Source organism: Mus musculus, chromosome 6 (assembly GCF_000001635.26).
Source record: "Mus musculus strain C57BL/6J chromosome 6, GRCm38.p6 C57BL/6J".
Lineage (NCBI taxonomy): Eukaryota > Metazoa > Chordata > Mammalia > Rodentia > Muridae > Mus > Mus musculus.
Window position 1 is genome coordinate 143,978,751 of NC_000072.6, and position 20,800 is coordinate 143,999,550.

The 20,800-nt window shown below is 41.2% G+C and overlaps 1 protein-coding gene and 1 long non-coding RNA gene across 26 annotated transcripts in view; both read right to left on the reverse strand.

Moving 5' to 3' along the window:
- Sox5 (SRY (sex determining region Y)-box 5) overlaps window positions 1-20,800 on the reverse strand; it is a 953,863-nt gene that overhangs the window by 150,326 nt on the left and 782,737 nt on the right. The gene's annotated exons all lie outside the window — the stretch shown is intronic.
- On the reverse strand, window positions 1,684-7,366 carry Gm52485. Its single transcript, XR_003956371.1, has 2 exons — window positions 6,200-7,366; window positions 1,684-6,101 (listed from the first exon to the last, which is right to left on the reverse strand). It is a non-coding gene; the product is annotated as a predicted gene, 52485 (long non-coding RNA).

Sequence of the window (20,800 nt, forward strand, 5' to 3'; positions counted from 1 at the left end):
GCAAAGAGAAGCCTACAAGGATGGACACACGGCTCTAAAACCCTTGGAGGTAGAGCTTTCGACAGTATACCTGTAGAGAAAACCAAAGCTCTCTGGAATCAACATCTCCGAGTGCCTCTCAGGAGCACAGGCTCACGGTGCTACTGGGGGATCGTCTTGAAATTACTGCATACACAGGAGGCAAAGGTGAGCTGTGTAGAGGACAGAGAGCCAGCATAGCTCACACAAGCCTCGTTTCCCTCGACTCCATTAGGATAGTGTTCTTTGTTTCTTCTTTTTATTTGACTTTCTACCTTGAAGAGCAGATAGGTGGGGAAACCAGAGGGACTTTAACGGACACGATTCAAGGAATCCCGACTTAGGTTAAACAGCACAGGTTCTGTCTCACTACCTTGAAATCCAGAAGCAAAAACAGCAGGCCCAAGAAACCTGTCCACACATTCATGTGACCAAAGGGACTCACGAAGCGAACCACGCTGATGAAGGCATTGTTAGGTCCACATCACCCTCACTGAGGAGGGCTGCTCTACAAGAGCTGAAGTTTGCTCTTTCCAAATGCAATTTTAAGCTTCAATGGGCTCTCTCGAAACATATGCTAAGGTAGAAGAATACTAATTAAGAAGGTTGGTTACAGAGGCTTAGGATCACACACCCTGAACAGAGCCTTCTCTAAGTACTTCAGTAGCCCCCTCCATCCAGGTGTCTCCCAGGAAACATCTAGAAGCCATGAGTGAAAATCAGGCCAGTTTGCTCTGTAACAGATGATCAGTATTAGAGACCAAAGTGTGTGATATAGTAGAAAACATTATGCCCAGCCAATATAAGCATGAGCTCAGTTATCACGGTATCTTATTGATTATATATATGACAATAATACACTAGCCACACCACTACTTCTGTGTTCACAGTAAAAAGCCAAGCATGACCGTCTTCTACAGAAAAGTAATGGAGCTCATTTCCCTTTGAACACGACACCCATTTAGCATGTAGTCTAAGTCACGGGTAAAATTCCTAAGTCCTTAATCCAGGTACTTCAGTGAGATAAAATTATACAGTGAACAGTTGTAAAGCAGAATACAGTCTATAAAAAGAAGATGCCAAAATAGTATCAGGGTTTTTTTTTTTTGAATGAAAATAACTCAACTTAGTGCAACATTTATGCTAAAAAATGAGCCAAATATTAAATTCAGAATGACAAAAATTGGCTATATCTTCACCACGTCTTGGTTAATTTGGCTGAGATCCAGTTTCCCGATATTATGACCATCCTGGAGCCCCAGTAAGCTTTTTATTTATTTATTTTTGTATTGCATAAAAATACGAGCCCAAGAAGGGAAAATGTGAAACGGATGACATATTTTAGAACAGCTTCTCTGGGAATACAAAAATATTCCCCAACTCAAAACGGAAACAAATAGAAGAGGCACCAAAACCATGCCAATTGGCGACTCTCTAATGCCATTCAAACTGGCAAATACTGGGCTCTCGAATGGATTTTAATTATTCAAAAGAAAACTAGGAAGTGGTTCAAATATCAATTGCTTTCACAGAATCACAAAATCTCTCTGAAGAGAAGCATATGACACCTTGCTCCTTCATCCCATCACACGGCAGCCGTTACCTGGCGTGGGCGCCAATCTCTCTGAGTGGGACAGCTCTGGATAAGGAAGCTTTCCTTTTTTTTTTCCTTCCCTGTATCCCTCCAGATTGCATTTTGCCCATCGAACATGATTTCCCATTGGTGCAGAATAGAAAATGTGTGTGGACACATATGTTTACTGTTGGAAACTGGAAGAAACAGGAACACTGACTAAAGCAGACTTCGCGGGTATTTATCCTTAAGAATAGATTCCAGAGACGAGTGAAAATGGCTGCTCTTGACAGCCAGCTTCTCCACGCTAGAGCTTTTCGAGAGTTGATTCCAGGGTCAAGTAACACAGGGGTCACTGGAAACCCAGTCTGTTACAGAGGATTTACTTTATAGTGCAAACTCTTTCTACGTCTTACACTGAGTCACAGCTTTCTGACATCTAAACATTTTCCAATCTACGGTAAATAGGAGTGAGGCGTGGGAGTGCCCTTTAATCTCCAAATCTGCATGGGCTTCCACGTGTGCTCAGGAGGAGCTAGACTGGCATTCTCAAAGCCGAAGTTCTTCAAATTGAGGCAATCGGATTCACTACCCTCACAACAGTGAGCTATGTGGCTGCTGCCTTTCTGTGTAGCCGCACAACTTTAATCACCCACGTACAGCCTGGTCCTCAGCAAGGAGAGGTGCAGGTTGTCTCTCAAGAGAAGAGAGCATTCCCGATGACTCAAAAATTCCAATTAAATGTTTAATAAGCAAGGGATTCACAGACTTTTAAATATAACCAAGCCCTTTAAACCATAAACTCCAGGCTGCATATTGAGCCTGCTCACCCTGAGTCTTTCATTCCACAGAAGTCATGGGCCCTATGGTCTGTTCCTGGTAACACTCAATATTAGCAGTCACACAATAGAGAGCTTTATATGTTTTCAATGGTCCATATCCAGTAAAACTGCCTAAACACACAGAGTAATGGGCTTGGTCTCCAATAATTCAGGAAGACTCTCTCACAGTTGCCCAGGCATATGACCATCTCTGCTATGGCTGAAATAAAGCTTTGGGGACCATTGCCTCTGAATCAATGTTATGGGTTAGTTTTAGTACTTTCGGGCTTTTGTTATTTTAACGGAAGTTTTAGCTTAGGTTTCAATCAGCCTATGGCTGGTCACTGTTTACATATGAGCCCCTTGCCCCAGAATATTTGAGATAACAGCAGTATTTCCATCTACTACAAAAAGTTTTAAAAATATATTTTATTTTTAAAATTTGCTCTGTGTGTGTATGTGTGCAGCTGTATGTGGGCGCGCGCGCGTGTGTGTGTGTGTGTGTGTGTGTGTGTGTGTGTGTGTGTGTGTGTGTGTGTGAATGTAGTACCAGAAGAAGGCGTTGGATTCCCCAGAGTTACAGGTGGTTGTCAGCTGCCTGTTATGGGTGCTGAAGAGCGAGTCCCAATCCCTTGGGAAGGCAGTGTGTGCTCTTAAGTGCTGAGAAGTCTCTCCAGCTCTTTATACATAATCTTGAAAATCCTTTAAGAATTATCAGACCTTCAAGACCCACACTCAACCTCCTCCTGTAGATCTGGGGGCTACAATTATGCTGACATCTTGTCCAAAAATGCCTTTGAACATGGGCCTTTGGGGCTGCCAAGTGTGGCCTGACATTCCTAATGCAACAGTGGAATTAATACATAAGGCTCCTCTCTGTTCTCTCACACTCAGTCACCTTTAATATCAGTTGTACTCAGAAAATTATTTTTCAGATATATGACATTAGTGGCAGGTTTTCAAGTCTACTGTGTCATTAAATAATCATAGGGCTCTAGCTCTGTTTAATCACACACTCCCAGGCAGAAGACAATGAAATTCCTACGTTTACTCAAAGCAGGTTCAGTGAGCAGTGCACTGCTATCAGGGTCGTTTGACTGCATGGCAGTCATAAAAATCCAAGTCATGAAGTGAGGGTGGCTGTAAGTTATGGGACTGGTTTAGCTCGTGCGTAGAACCGCAGCTTCTTTAGTTCACCCTCTCCTGTGCACTCTCCCTCTCCCTCTCCCTGTCTCTGATTCATTTCCTCGCACTTTGGCGAGTGATCAGAGATCCTCTGCCTAATATTCTAATATTCCCCCCAAGTAATTGCCATCAGCTGGGTCTTACTTTTGTTATGTTTTAATGAAATGATTCTATTATTAACTAGGGGGAAAAAAACCCTTCTCAATATGCCGACGGTCATGTCAAGGCTGGTTGGATATAACTTATATAAACTGATGTGGATCAAAAGTAAGTTTTACATTTTCAAGTTTTCAAGTTCTGGGTGTCTGTGAGAGGCAGGGCAGAAATCTGGTTGCTGCATTTATTTCTCTTTTATATGTGCCATATACAGATAACCCAGAGACAATCTTATAGAACTTCTAAAAGTAATTTTACTCAAAATGCAGATTTCACACTGTGATCTTTGTCACACGAGGCATCGTTTCCTTGTTTTGTATCTGGGAGCCTTTCACAGGTTTGAATTTGTTTGTTTGTTTGTTTGTTTTTGTTTCTTTGTTTGGTTTTTTGAGACAGGGTTTCTCTGTATAGCCCTGGCTGTCCTGGAACTCACTTTGTAGACCAGGCTGGCCTCGAACTCAGAAATCTGCCTGCCTTTGCCTCCAGAGTGCTGGGATTAAAGGTGTGCGCCACCATGCACAGCACAGGTTTGAATTTTTAGATCTGGAGCCTTGTTGCTACTTTCCTCGTTGCTGTGACCAAACACCTGGCAATAAGGCAATGAGCAACTTCCTGGGGAAGTGCTGACATTGGCTTCCAGGATTAAGGCTCAGCCCACCCAGTGGGGAAGGTGTGGTAGCTGGGGCTTCTGGGTTGGCAGCAGCAGGAGGCTGCCTGCTCACATAGCCACAGACCAAGAAGTCAAAGAGAAGTGGACGGGAGTCCAAACCTGAAGAGCCAGCGGCTAGTTTCCTCCAGCAGTGACAACCCTCCTCCTACAGATTCCTGAGATGGCTCCACCCACTGGGGAACCGAGTGTCCACTCTCACCCATGGGCCCGTGGGGGCACTGCACATTCAGATCAGGGCAGGAGTGTTCATGCAGATGCTGGGAAATCACGGGATTCTGAGATCTTGAGAAAAGGAAAGACCTCAGAGCTAAGCCTTCTATATAGTCTTACACATCCCGTTTCAACCAGGAGTTTCTGAAACAGTTAAAGGAACGACGGGAATAGATGAGTTTATTCTTTTAATACATGCAAAAAATGATTATTTAAAGGCCTGGCTTCAGCAATAGTGTCGGGGTTTGGTGTCTGCTAACGGGATGGATCCCAAGGTGGGGCAGTCTCTAGATAGCCTTTCCTTCAGTCTCTCCTCCATTTTTCTGTCCCTACATTTCCCCACTCAGGATGATATTTTCTTGTTCCATCCATTTGCCTGCAAAATTCATGAAGTCGTTTTTAATAGCTGAGTAGTATTCCATTGTGTGAATGTACTACATTTTCTGTATCCATTCTTTCATTGAGGGACATAAGGGTTATTTATAATAGCTTCTGGCTATTATAAATAAGGCTGCTATGAATTAATATAGTGGGGCATGTGTCCTCGTTATATGTTAAGACATCTTTTGGGTATATGCCCAAGCTCACAAATAGCAGCCTAGTATGGCTGATCTCTGAGAGGCTCCACTGTTACCACACTAAGGCAGAAGCAGACACTCACAGCCAATCATTGGACTAAGCTCGGGGACCTCACTGGAAAAGCTAGGGAAGGAAAGAAGGAGCTGAAGGGGATTGCAGCCCCATAGGGAGAACATCAGTATCAACTAACTGGATCAGCCAGAGCTCCCAGGGACGAAACCACCAACCGAAGAGTACACATGGGTGGGTCCATGGCTCCAGCTGCATATGTAGCAGGGGATGGCCTTATCTGGCATCAATAGGAGGGGAGACACTCAGTGCCGTGGAGACTTGATATATATATATATAGGGGAATAATAGAGGGGTGAGGCAGGAGTGGGTGGGGGAGCACCTTCTTAGAGGCAAAGGGGAGGAGGGGGATGAGATGGGGGGGTTCGTGGAGAGGAGACTGGGAAGGGGATATTTGAAATGGAAATAAATAAAATGATAAATTAATAATAACAATAACAACAACAATAATAACTAGACCTAGCTTCTCCTGTTTTCAGTTTTGAGAGATGCTTCGGGCCATTTGAAGCCCATTCTCTACTGTTTCTGGTCAGTGTGTTCTTTCCTCTTCCACAAGAAGGGCTGTGCACTTTCCTTCAGGTCCAACTACAGTGGCCAACATGGGGCAGTTTTAGATCTCCAAGCTGCTGCAAGGACTTTATGGTGTGCTACCATGGAGCAGGCTTTAAATGACAAGGCCATTGGGCACTGCTGAACCGACTCCTCAGTGGCTCTGGCTGACACCCTTCATCCCAGCACACACTCCCCTCTCCATCCTGCTGCTTCCAGAAGGTGTTAATTCATTAATTAATACTATTTTGAGCTTTGGGTGTTCAGACACCTGATAGGGTGAATTCCACTATTTTAACTTATTTATTTGCACACGCCTCTTTCAGGATGTACACCTTCCCGCCAGCTTCCTGCCTGTACCTCAGGCACCTGATAGGGTGAATTCCACTATTTTAACTTATTTATTTGCACACGCCTCTTTCAGGATGTACACCTTCCCGCCAGCTTCCTGCCTGTACCTCAGGCACCCCATGGTACCTGATGAGCAAACTCAATTCTACAGAGACTGAGAGAGTACAGTGCAGAAATTAGATGGTCATTGGTGATGGGAGACACACAGAGGGGAGAGAAATGAAAATGGAAAATAAGGGTTTGTAAGTATTAGTCCAGGATAAATTATTTTAAGGTAATTAACTCCCAATCTGCTGCCCAAGGATGTATTTTTGAGATTCATGCAGACTTGATGCTCATTTATAAGGACCTCAAATTCAAAGGGAGAGAGAGAGAGAAACAGAGACATAGACAGAAAGAGACAGAGACACACAAAGAGAGAGAGAGAGAGACAAGAGACAGAGAGAGAGAGAGAGAGAGAGAGAGAGATCTTCCATAAGGAATTGGCTTGCCACACCATTATCTTTCCAATCTTTGCAAGATTTGAATCTGTCCTTTGAGTTATTCTCCATTGTTTAAATTGTTCAGTCTCGGTGAAGCCTGACGTTCTTCATGGCTTTGCTCAAACAAAACTCTACCTGCCTCTAGATTCCATAGTTGCTTTCTCCCTCATTAACTCCCCAATGCTTAATTTTAATTTCCCTGTGGATGTGTTGCACATTTTGTGAATTATTATTATTGTTCTAACTTCCAGAGTAGAATGAAGATGATTTTCCTAATTGACGTAAGAAGCGGGTGTTCTACATAGGCACTCCTTCACAGTTCTACAGAGCAGTTCAAACTTGACTCTTAGACCCTTTCACATGGTACCAGCTGTTTAAAGTTTTTCTTGCCTTCTCATCATTAAAATGCATGTTTATTCTTTCTAAATATTCAGGTTTTATTTGTATCGTTTGATGTATAAACCATATTATCAATAGGACATGGCCCACCTTACTTCGCTCTGCAATAATTAATGATATGATTGATGAATATATAACCAGTGTTATCAAAACTAATTACATAAAAGTGTTTTGAGAAGCATCTTTACTGATATATATTGGATATAGTGTTTAAAATAATTCTTGTTTTATATACCATGTCTTCCAAAACATTGTACCCAAGAGACCTAACAATTGAGAGATGCCTGGTAAAGACATCTTTATTGATGGCTCCTCCCTCCCACCCTCCCTCCCTCCCTTCCTCCCTTCCTTCCTCCCTCCCTCCCTCCCTCCCTCCCTCCCTCCCTCCCTTCGCACTCCTCCCCTCTCCCTTCCTCCCCCTACACAGTACAATACTATTCACTTTGCATCTTATAATCTAAGTATAGTATATCAGTATATTTCACTATTAGCACTCAAGCATCTATGATAACATATTCCCCAGTAAGTTGAAATACATATCACACCTACTTCCTGGTGTGCACACCCTTGGCCTCAGGGTTTGTATTTACAGAATGAACGACTACTGTTCCTGCTTTAGCCCAGAGTTTGGTTCCCTTTTTAAAAATCTTTTAAGTCTTTTTAGAAATCACTCCTCTAACCTTAACACTTTCTGCTCTTCTTTCATGCTTCTTTGCGTTTTAGGTTTCTCTCAATAATGGCCTGTGGGTCATCTTATTTTCTTACATAGTTTAATAAACTGTTTCAAGATATAAAGTGTTTAATTCTCTGCATATTTTGACATAATGTTTTAAAAAGTTGTTGTTTTCTGTTTTTCTAGCTTTTATATCAGCCTTTTTCATCACTGTCGATGATTGGACGACAGCATCATCATCATCTCCTTTGGGAAGTTTTGAATTTTATTTCCTTTTGCTCTTCTGTGCCAGCAGCTTAGATGTGACTCACTCACTTCCTGTACTGACCTTTGAAGATTTTCTCTACACCTGAAAATTTAAATATCTAATGTTATCCGCATATGAAGAGAAGGTAAGGATGTTTTGGATCTTACCACTGCCTCCTGACAACTACTATTATTTTTCAATATTTCAGTTTGCCTATTTTCTTAATGATATAATTTCAAACTACGATGTATTAATAGAACCTTGAAGTCATTAAAATGTGTCTCAAGCATTTGCATACTAACATGGCAGCCCACATTAGGCTGGAATTTGAACAAATTCAGCGACTTTGTCCAAGGTAAGTCAAAATGCCAGGGTTTATGGATAATCACAATTATTTCTCCTGGTAGCCTTTAACACCGTTTCCTTTGACATGTTATAACTTTGAACAATGAAAAAGTATAAGTGCATTTGATTTTATTTGAATAGCTTGAAAAGATTGTTCTTCATACAGCTACACTTACGTTGTTGGTGTTTTTAAATGAGTTCTAGGACATTCTCTGCTATTCTCTCTTTAAATCTGTCATCTCTTTTATATGTTATATAATGATGGACTCCACTTAGATGCGTAGAGGAACTTCACCTACTCTCACATGTCATTATTTCTCAATTTTGTTTCTGAGTTTATAATATTCTTCAGCTTTCTCATCCAATTGAGGGTTACCTGATGAATTCTATCTAATCAAGGGCTTAATCAAATCATTGACATTGCTTCAGAGGTTATATTTGTAGAGATGTATTAAATATAATTAAGTTTTTAATATTCCTTGTAGAGTTTAGATGGACACATGAATTATACAGTCAGCAACAATGCAGCATTTGTTGGAATGGTCCCCTCACACATACACTGGTCCCCTCTCACACACCCTGGTCCCCTCACACACACCCTGGTCCCCTCATACACACCCTGGTTCTATGACACACACCCTGGTCCCCTCACACACTCTGGTACTGTGACACACACCCTGGTCCTCTGACACACCCTGGTCTTGTGACACATACCCTGGTCCTGTGACACACACCTTGGTCCTATCTTACACACCCTGGTACCATCACACATACATACCCTGGTCCCACCACACACACCCTGGTCCTGTGACAAACACCCTGGGCCTCTCACACACACCCTGGTTCCCTCACACACACACACCCTGGTCCCATCACACACACCCTGATCCTGTCATACATTCTGTACCCTCTTCCTGCCCCTCACTGACCACTGAGTAGCTTTTCAATCAATGAATTTTTGATGCTGTAAACTTAATTTAAGCGATATAGTCTGTGAGCTTTTAGTTATTTAGTTTAGTTTATCTCACTTGCATAATGATTAGGAGACAGATCCACATTTCCTGTGTCTCTCTAGACTATTCTTTTGGATGTCCACCACATGTTGTCTTTTTGCTTTGGGGAGATACGACAATTCATCTATCCATTTGATGAAGATCTGGGTCTTTAAATTTGGAGAGATTATGATTAAACTGTTGTGATTGCTTATGCACAACTTTTCTTATGGAAATTTAACTTTAATTTTTAAGTTGGGTAGGATTGCTGATTATGAGTGTAAATTTTTAAACATACAAACAAATACTGTCAAAATGTTTTCTTAAATCAACATGCTATTTAAATTCCCACAAACAATATTCTCAGAAAGTCAGGTTATGTGCAGCCTTTCTCTCTGGAGTAAGGCCCACCCTATCAAGGTTAGCCAGGCCTACATGCTCTCCAATGCTTGACTTCGGGGTCAATTCATTCCTCTTTCACTGCAAAAGATGACTGTATTTTTAATGTACTTGTCTGTCATCCTTATATCTTCTTTGGTTGAAAGTCTGTTCATTTCTTTCAAACATTTTAATTTAGTTACATCTCATTTTATTCTTGAGTTTGGGGAGATCTTGGTATTTTTTTTATAACTTTTCTCAGTTATGTGTGGGTTTTTTTTTTAAATGTTTTCCTGTCAGTCTGTGGCTTGCTTTTTCATCTTGTTTGCAGTTTAAAAAGAAACAATTTTAACACTGATGAAAGCAAATTCATTATCTCCTCTTTCCTTTGCTGGGGGCTACTTTTGATCATCTTGACCTAACACAAGGTCACCAAAATAATCCTATACTTTGTTTTCTTGTTAACTTATGGTTTCTTTTCATACATACATATGTGTGTGTGTGTGTGTCTGTGTGTGTGTGTGTGTGTGTGTGTGTGTCTGTGTGTGTGTCTCTGTGTGTGTCTGTGTGTGTGTCTGTGTGTGTATCTATGTGTATGTTTAGGGTCTGATGCTGTAGTCCAGGAGTAGGGCTTAGTCAGCTATGTGATGGTGTTCCCTTGAGGGGACACTAGGACTCTGACAGCTCGCCTTCCTCTCCCTTCCTGTGACCATGCAGTGAGCAGTCTTTCTCAGGGTGAGCTCACATAAGGCAAGCACAAAACAGTGGCCCAGTGAACTTGAATTGAAGATCCATGAGCCCCAAGGGCCTTTCCTTCCTAAGGTCTGTCTCTGAGGCTGGCCACCAAGCCAAAGCTGGCTGACAGTGGTATCAGCTTCTCCCTCTTCTTGTCTTCTTTGAACCTGCTCATCCATTACTTCCTTTCATTGTAATTCTACAAGTCTTCCATGTCTTTTGACTCATTTTAAAAATTGTCTATCTGTCTCCTGTGAGGCTTTCCCAGTGCCTGGCAAACACAGAAGTGGATGCTCACAGTCAGCTATAGGATGGAACACAGGGCCCCTAATGTAGGACCTAGAGAAAGTATCCAAGAGCTGAAGGGGTCTGCAACCCTATAGGTGGGACAACAATAGGAACTAGTCAGTACCCCCAGAACTCGTGTCTCTAGCTGCATATGTAGCAGAAGATGGCCTAGTCGGCCATCATTGGGAAGAGAGTCGAGGCACCTTGGTCTTGCAAACTTTATATGCCCCAGTACAGGGGAAAGCCAGGGCCAAGAAGTGGGAGTGAGTGGGTAGGGGAGCAGGGCAGGGGGAGGGTTTAGGGGACTTTGGGGATAGCATTTGAAATGTAAATGAAAAAAATCTAATAAAAAATAAAATTAAAAAAATTATCTCATGCTTTCAAGAAGTTTTAAATACCTTTTTACACAATTCAAATTTTGCCTGTCTCTAACATAAGGAAAATGTATTCTGTATGTTTACCTTGTAAACTGTATCCCTTCTCTACTCTGTAGGTAGTATTAACTAGTTTAAGAAAATAGATTTGTTAGGGTTTCCCACTTATACCGCATCATTTGTGAATGAACACACTGTGATCATAACCTCTGTATTGGAGTGTTTCTTAGCATCCATCGACTTCTTACAGTGAAAGGAGTAGCTATAGGACAATAATTAATAAAATGTTTACAAGGGAAATGTCCAATATTCAATATCAAAACATTATGGAAATAATTAATACATTTGAGAAAGAATCCCTTTATCCTTATTTTGTGCACGGGGGTTTACTCTAACGGGGTGTCAAATTGTGTCGGAGTCTTTCTCTGGATTCATTAAAATAATTTTTCTGTGGTACGCTATTTGTTACAAATAATCATTTGTTTAATCTGCTAAATCTCTTTGTTTATTAATTAATTTGCATTACCATTTAACTATGAATAGTTTCTCATTTTAATTGCAGCTCCTCCCCTGGACAATTCATTAGTTAAGTCTCTGTTGAATTTCCAAATAAATTGGTATTATATTTTGTCCAGAAAACATATTTTAAAATAATTTCATACATTGAATTTACCAAGACTTTTAATGATCCAGACCATAATCTTGTTTTTAAATTTGTTTATAAAAGAATAATCATTCTGCAATGGGCCAGTTTATTGCTCTGTAAATGTGCGTAGGAATAAAGAGGAATGTCATATCTTCCAAGATAACTCATCTTCCAACTTTGTTACACCAGTGATAGAGAAAGGTATTGAAATATCCAACCATAATTGTAAATTTGTTATGTTAATCCTTTTAATTATATCACATTGTACCCATTCGTAGGTGTACAGATGCTTAGAATTATTTTATGTCTTTTGATGATATAACCATGCTGTCCTTATGAAATGTCTTGATATTTGATTTTTTTTTTGTTTTGAGATTCATTTGATTTTAGGAAAGCTGTCTAAAGTTTCTTTCCCTTAATGTTTGTGTGGTATAACTTTTCATGGTCTTTCTCTTTAAATGACCTGAATGTTTATAAATTAAGTTGTTTACTGAAACAACAAATTGGTAAGAGGTTACCCTTGCCTTAAAAAACAAAACAAAACAACAAAAAACAAAACAATGGTCTAATCTAAGAATTATATTGTGCCGCATGTGTTTTGACTTCACTTCAGTCTTTGTTTCTTTAATCATACGTTGTAGTAAGCTTGGGATCTAAATTAGAGATATCTTCCTTAGATATGCCTTTCTTCATGAAGAAAGCTTTTCACAGGCAGTGTTAAAGGTGAACCTATAAGATAGTATTATTGAATTTAAAAAATATTTGCAAAGGCCAAGAGTGGTAGAGTATATTTGTAATTCCAGTGATACCGAGGCCGTAGGATTGCATAGTCTACATTGCAAGCTCTGGATTAAGTCAGCCTGCTACACAAGGACACTCTGTTTCAATCAAAACTGAATAGGACAAAAAAAAAAAAAGGAAAGAAGGAAGGAAGGAAGAACAGAGAAGGAGGAAGGAGGAAGGAAGGGGAAGGGAGGGAAGAGGGCAGAAGTGAAGGAAGGAAGGGAGGGAGGAAGGGAGGGAGGAAGAGAGAGGGAGGGAGAGGGAGGGAGGGAGGGAGAGAGAGAGAGGGATACAGACAGACAGACAGACAGACAGACTAAGGGGGAGGGAGGGGGAGTAAGGGAGAGAGGGAGGGAGGGAGAAAGGGAGGAAGGAAGGAAGGAAGGAAGGAAGGAAGAAAGGAAGGGAGAGGGAGGGAAGAAGGGAGGAAGGTTGCCTTACTTTCCCTGGTCCACAAAGGAATATTTGTCTTGAAGTCTGATGTGAGAGAAACATTGCATATAATTTCTAGAAAATCTGATTATCAGCATTTACGTGTTTCTGTTGTATCCTTTCCCTTGTTCTGGATGCACTGACATGCCTTTAAGACAGCAATCTTTCATGCCCCATCTTCCATTCTTAAGATGCTATAGAGGAGCCCTGTAGACTCTGGACCTCAAAGGTGGAGCCCTTCGGGTGCTCCAGTAGCTCCCACTGAAGAGCAAGCAGTGCTGCTGCTTTAAGGCCTTAGTGGGGTTGATCTCCACGTGTGTGTGTGTGTGTGTGTGTGTGTGTGTGTGGTGTGTGTGTGTGTGTGTGTGAGAGAGAGAGAGAGAGAGAGAGAGAGAGAGAGAGAGAGAGAGAGAGAGAGAGAGAGACCACAGGAGAAGGCCATCGTTCCTGTTAGTATGCAGAGCTCTAGTTTCTGTGCTGGCCGCTGTCTTGAAGATTTTCTTCCATATGCTCACTGTGAGATTTTTTTCTTTTTAACTCTGGTAAGAGCAGAAATGTATTGCAAAGCATTTTAATACGGAAACTTAACTGTTGGTTAACTCAGGGCCTAGGCACACCCTTACCTTCCAACTACCTCGGTGACAAACCTGGCAATTGGGGTGCAGTGTTAAGGGACACAGAAGCCAAGCACACTGTCCTGGCAAAAAGTACTCAGAGAAAGAACAGCTGCCTAAGGTGGTGGGCTCTGCCATTCCCAAAGTTGAAGCATAATAGAGAAGGTGAGGAGAAGCTTGCTCAGTTGCTCACTGCTTTATGAAGCGGAGAGCATGCTAATCACGTCAGTAATCGTGTAGAGACGGTTCAGAGCCACAGAAGTTATTCAAGGAAAATAAGAAAGCTGGAAACAATTACCTAGACACCGGAGAATAGTAAGGATGGATTTTTCACTCCACCGTGGCTAGTTGTGAAACACTCAATTTTTTTATTGTGTTGATGGCTAATAAGTGTTCCAGAATCCTCCAATGAAAGCACAGCCATTACCCTAGTCTCAGAACTCATGGAGACATTACAAGTTTTAAAGAAATTCAAAAGCAAAATTTCCCTGAGCTATTTGGACTCATTTCATCTGTCATTTTGGAGTGAGCAAACACATTCTCAAGACACGTCAAGGAAACAGAGGGTTCCTCCACAGCCTCTGAGTTAGAGGTCTTAATCACTGCGATTATGGTTTTATTCCATATAGATCTCCCTTTGCAAGCACTTCTGAAAAGACTCTGATCATTGCCAGCACGTGCCAACCCACATGGCACAGGCACCACATCTTCATGTCTCAGAGCACCTATATAACCACAGTCCAGTATAATCTAGTATAGCACACTGCCCAGGAGCAGTTAGAAAAATAGAAATCTGGGGTGGGGGGCATCCTGAAACCTTCCCCATTTGTTAATGAAAAGCATCTTTCATTTAAGTTGCAGTTAATCATTTTTCGTATTTAATTTTTTGTATGTGTGCATGTATATGTGCATGCTAATGTATGTGGATGTGTGTGTGCATGAAAGATAGGAAGGAGAAGGAGAGAAAGAGAGAAACCAGGGTCAACGTTTTTCCCAGTCACTCTTTTCTTTTTGAGACATGGTCTCTCTCTGTCCTAGACTTGCGGTTCAGCAAAACAGGCCAGCGTGAACCCCAGGCTCTTGAGCTAAAGTCAGGCCTCTTTAGCTTTTTCCCGTCTGGGACTACAAGGGAACACTGTCATGCGTTTTGAGGACCAAACTTGGGTCTGTTCACTTGAAACATTTTTATCAACTGAGCTATCACCCAGAGACAGTTGTGATCTTAAATTAATATTCTGTCTCTAAAACAGCTTCAAAACATAGTCAGATGAAGATAAGCCATTTATTCAAGAACTCAATAAATGTGTGGATGGTTTAGGTGTAATATATGTGGCTAAAGTTAAAGTTATTATTTCTCAGGTTGATAGAGATGGACAGGCTTCAGAATGGTTGAGTCTTTTTGACTCTCCTTATTGTTGGCTTCTAAGTCCTTACCAGCCAAGCCATTCCACCCAGATACCAGGAGACATTGAATAGAAATCACACTCCACAGTGGACACTATCGTCTCTCTGGCAAGGATGGATTTGGACTGAGAGGAAACCCACTCCTCAACTTCTTGACCATTTGTCTGGCTCCCCCACCAGTTGCCATCCCTCATGAGGAGTCTGAAGAAGAGAACTCAACAGTGTTCAAAGTTTCTCCCACTTTGCCTCTCATTCCATGTGTGGTCTAGTTCTCCATTACCACTGACGCCCTAAACACAAGCCTCTAAGTTTCACTCAGATTTTTAAGAATTCTAGAAGACAAGTCATTAGGCACTGCTTAAAACAACTACTGAGCATTTTAGTAGGGAGAAAAAAAAGCCCAGTTTAACAAAATATAGGTAATTGGGAGGGGATGAAAAAAGATTTATATATCTTAAAATATGACATAAACATTTTTGTTCTAGTTCAATTATTAAGGTGGACGCCAAAAGGTTAAATATTTTAAAATTTATCTTTTATAAACAAATATGAATTTAGACAGAGTTCATGCCTAAGAATATATGTCACCCTGGGAGAATCTCAGAAGACTTACCCCCACTCCAAATTTACCACCAAGAAAGGTCAAATCCATTTTGAATCATACCCATCAAAGTTGGGGTTTTAATTGAGTGGTTGTAGTTTCTAATTATATTTGGATGTGAACCAAATGAAGATATTTGTTCATTAAAACCAGAGAAACCATATTTTACTTTGACTAAAAACAACACTTAAATATTATCTCCCGCGGATATCAATGGGAATCCTGAACAGAGTTCAAGTACAGGCTTTGGCCCTGGCGTTAATCTGAAATCTCTTGAAATGAGAAATGATAAGAAAAAAAATTACTACAGGAAAGATTTCAGAGAGGATATTACCCAAACAGTAACATCCCAGGCTAAACCTGCATAAACTAAACCCCACTGGTGACTGAGACTAATTCTCAAGAAACATTATAAAATGCCGAACGTGGATGTGCGTGCGTGCGTGCGTGCGTGCGTGCGTGCATGTGTGCGTGTGTAAAACTATGCACACACATGCTGCATATGGAGCCCTCAGACAGACAGAACGGCCTGAGTTTAAATGTAAAAGCATTCACTCATCTTTGCTAGTCTGTCAGAGAAGGGCCACAAAGACTGTAGGCTTTAAGATTTCTCAAAGAAACCAAAGACTTTCTTCTTTATCATCCACAATGGTCCGCGGGTAACCGCACGTTCATTTGAATTCCGGAAAGACTGATCTTGTAAAGAGAACAAGATGGGCCCATATTAAAACTTTTAATGACTTTAGTAAAAAAAGGTGGAACTTTGCAGCCAGCTGGCTCCGCACGAAAGCCAGGCAGCTCAGCATGAACTTAAAGCTATCTTAACATAAGGAGTGAGTGCCAATAATTAGCATATGTAGTGCGAACAGGTTTGCTGGCACAAGCAAGTGAAAAACTCCAAGGTAAAGCTATTATTAGGGAGTAATTAGCTCTGTGAAGTAAATGAGTGGAACAATAGCTGCCAGCACCGACAATATGGCTAACATCTGACTATGTGGAAGATAACATTGTGAAGTATTGCTCCCTGAGCTAGAATCTGTTAATAACCATATGTTAGTGTAATTAATGCAGAGTCTTTCTGACCTGTTGTCACACAAGAACAATACATTCTTGGAAACATTCAAACAGGCAGTCCCACACTCCCGGGTAAGAAATAATTGTGAAAGTTGCTTACAAACAACTCTTTCTTTCCTTTTTTTTTTTTTTTAAAGGAAAATTTCAGTGAGTAAAAATCTGAAGCACAGAGAATGGGGCGCTGTGAGGGTGGCTTCTTGGTCCCTGACACCCCAGGCACAGAGAAGCCCAGCACTGTGGCACCTCCTACAAGATGGCTGAAAGTCAGGGTGCACACAAAATAATTTCGAATTCCCAATGGGAAATCTGGAAACTATGAACCACAAGCTTCCCAGTGTCTGTCTCTCTGTCTCTCTCTGTCTCTCTGTCTCTCTGTCTCTCTCTGTCTCTGTCTCTCTCTGTCTCTCTCTGTCTCTCTGTCTCTCTCTCAATCTCTCTCTGTCTCTCTGTCTCTGTCTCTCTGTCTCTCTGTCTCTCTCTGTCTCTCTCTGTCTCTGTCTCTCTGTCTCTGTCTCTCTCTGTCTCTCTCTGTCTCTGTCTCTCTCTGTCTCTCTGTCTCTCTCTCTGTCTCTCTCTGTCTCTGTGTCTCTCTCTGTCTCTGTGCTTCTTTCTGTCTTCCTTTTCTCCCTCCTTTCCTTCCTCTATCTTTCCCTTCCCCCCCTCTCTCCTTCACTCCTTCCATCCCTCCATGATTTAATTTGAAAATTACATCTAAATCATTTATTGTTTCATTACTATCAAGCACCTTTGCTCACAGCCCTAAACTGCTCACCTATCCTTCCACTGTCTGTGGCTATTTACAGTAGACCCCGCACAGCACTATCAGTTGGTGTTGGGTGAAATTTCAACAGAGTTTATTATTTATTTATTTATTTATTTATTCATTCATTCATTTATTTGTATATTTGGAAAGGATTGTCAGTGATTTTTAAAAATACGTGTCCAAATGGTCTGGCTACCTAGGGAAGGAGACTGTATTTTATGAAATGAGTGCAGGTAGCTTTGAAGGACATCAGGATGATCATGATAGACAGAAAGAACTATAAGGTTTTGTCACTAAACACTTGAATTGCATAGACCTAATTTTGCTTCCAGCTGCTCTCTTCCACTCCCTCTCAAACTTCCTCATCATCTTCTAATACTTTTGTAGCTATGTAAAGGTTCTATCATGATAAAAGTGCATTCTTGATTTACTTCACAATATGGCTTGTGCACAATATGGCAGGCACACACACACAACTTCATTAATGCCTATTTTATGTGGCCACACCACTGAAAACTATGGCTCTCTTTGACTTGAATTTAATATAGAAGGAATTGGAAATCGCCATTAGAAAGTGCAAAATTTGCAAGAATCAATTTGTTTCCCTTACTCTATCAATTACATATAAATGTTTCCCTGAGAATTAAGGAAGTCATTTGTGTAGAGTCATGGCCCTGAGGCATTGAAGGGGCTGTGTCCCGCTGAGTGTTCCTTTCTAGTAGTTTGTCTGATTCTACAAATAATGCAGAGAAGAGAATTTATAATGACACCTGGGAAAGTTACCAGCAGAAACACATTTATTCAGATGACAGGAGTCTCAGGCCCATGGTACCCTGTGATAGTAATGAAATGATAAAATAATTCAGGCCTGAATATTGAGCTCCTCAGTACACACATATACACACACATGCAGGAGCACACACACACACACACATGCATGCCTGCACACACACACACACACACACACACACACACACACACACACACACACACACATGGATCTATGTCATGTTTACGTTCTAGTCTTGTCCTGGAAGAATATAGAAGGCATCCTTAGAGAGCATTAGTAATGCAAACAGGAATTATTGGTTATATATACTTCATCTTGGAAATTCAGAATAGGATGGTGGGTTTAGGTATGGATGGTTTCTTGTGATAGTATCTGGTTTTATATCTGTACACAAATATAAAAGATATGTTGCTAGAATATTTTTAAATCTGGACTAAATTAAGTTGGCTTCAAATATTCTGTTCTATGCAGATGCACTCCTGGTAGAAACAGGCCAATCAGCCAGCATTAGACACACCGGAAGAATGAAATGCACACAGTCACCTGGCCCTGTACAAATCTAGACAGCATTAAAAATCTTGCTAATAAAAAAGAAAGGAAGCAATTTCATAGAGGCTTCTTAGTAACTTTTGTGCCCTTTGCAGAGGACTAGGCGTCTTTGGGAACTTTTAATACTTCACAGGCTAAACTGGCCGAGAGAAAGATTGCTGTCTGAATTCCCAGCCATTCCTCCTCCTGCTAAACATCTGTTTAAGGGCTGTGTGATCTACCTGTCAGCACCAGCGATCCACGAAGCGTTTGAACCTCCTGTCACAAGCCCCTGTACTGGTTTGATCACAGGCTACATGCACACTAATCACACGCTTTATCTTTGTAATGTCAAAAGGGATACACACGTGCACGCACGCACGCGCGCACACACACACACACACACACACACACTCATACACACACACAGCTGGGCTGTCTTCACAGCCTGACTGTAATTAATCTTTCTGAGTGGGAACCTGCCTGGTTTGAAAAGGAGAGATCTGATGGGCTGCTGCTCTTTTTCTATAAAGGCCTTATTTTCCTACCAGGCATCTTTATACTTGGGTGGTACCCTTTACAAATCACCTTAATGGTGGCTCGGTGACAGCGAAACAACCTTCAAGATCGCCTCATGAATGAACCTGTTGGTAACTTTAACTAAGAAAGGAAACCAATAAAAGAGAGTCCTATGGGGGCTCCTTTAAATGATTCTCTTTTCACCTGCACTTGGGAAGAAAGGAGCCAGAAAGCAAAGCGGCCCCTTTTCATGGCCCCGGTAAGCTCCCCTCTCCACTAATAATCTCACCGTTACTTCCCACTTGCTCAGCTGCACGGAGATATATCAAGAGCTACGGGAGCTCGGAGAGAGGGAACATTTAATGTCCCTCACATGCTCGCTCCTTCTTTTAGCTGTTTAAAGTAATGCTTTATGCATCGCGCCTTTACCGCCGTTTCCCTTTTATGGGTTTAAGTGAGATTAATGCCATGGTCCAAATGGATTGGAATGACACTGATGTTCAAAATGCAACAGGCCATTCCCGGGGGACGTAATCCCTTGTGTGACTGTTTAAAAACAATTTGGAATATAATAAACAAAAGGAAAAGAGGGCTTGGGGAACAGCATGAGTTGGCCTTAAAAGTAGATAAAAGGAGAGGTGGCACTCGCCTGATGGTCACCTCCCTACTGCTGCTGTTCACCGGAGAAAACCAGATTCTACTCAGTCCAAAGAAGATCTTATTAAAGTATGCACAAATCCCGGGAGACACTCGGTCAATGGTTGGATAGTGTCCGTATTGACATTTCTGACAAATTGAAGAGCCAGGCATGGGAGTTCATGGTTGTAATCTAAACACTCAGATAGCACTAGTGAGAAATAAGTGTGAGATGAGTCTGGTCTATACAGTCAGTTCAAAGCCAGCCAGGTCTACATCACACGACTTTTTGTTCTCAATAAAATAGTATAATGTTAATACTGACTGGAAAACTCTTAAAGAATTGGGCAACCTATTGACCAATTGATCAAAATGGAAACTCATTAAATGTATGATCTCATATAGTTGGTGATAAAATAAACATTAATCAGGAAAAACCCCTTAAACTATGGAGGAACAAAATATAGCTCCCTTTATGATATTCTTAGCTTGATGAAAATTGAAAATGCAGAGTGACAAATTATCCTGAATATTTTATACTAAAGAAAAATACAGTCGCTCAAAATAGCAGAAAGCTTCCATTTAACAAACTTCAGATAAACAGAACTAAAAATGCTATTTTAGAGTACACTATTGAGAGGTGTCTAATTTAAAACTCCAGCTTTTAAAGATTACTTTTATTTTTATGTGTGTGTGCAAGTGTCCAGAGGGGCGAGAAGACAGTGTCGCATGCTTCTGGGACTGCAGTTATGGGCAGTTGGGAGTCAGCTGACGTGGGAACTGGGAACCAAATTCTAGTTCTCTGCAAGAATAGTATGTGCTGTCAAGTGCTCAGCCATCTCTCCAGCTCTGAATTTAAAATGTTAACAAATTAACAATGGAGCTACTTCACATTAAATAAAAAGGACTATATCAG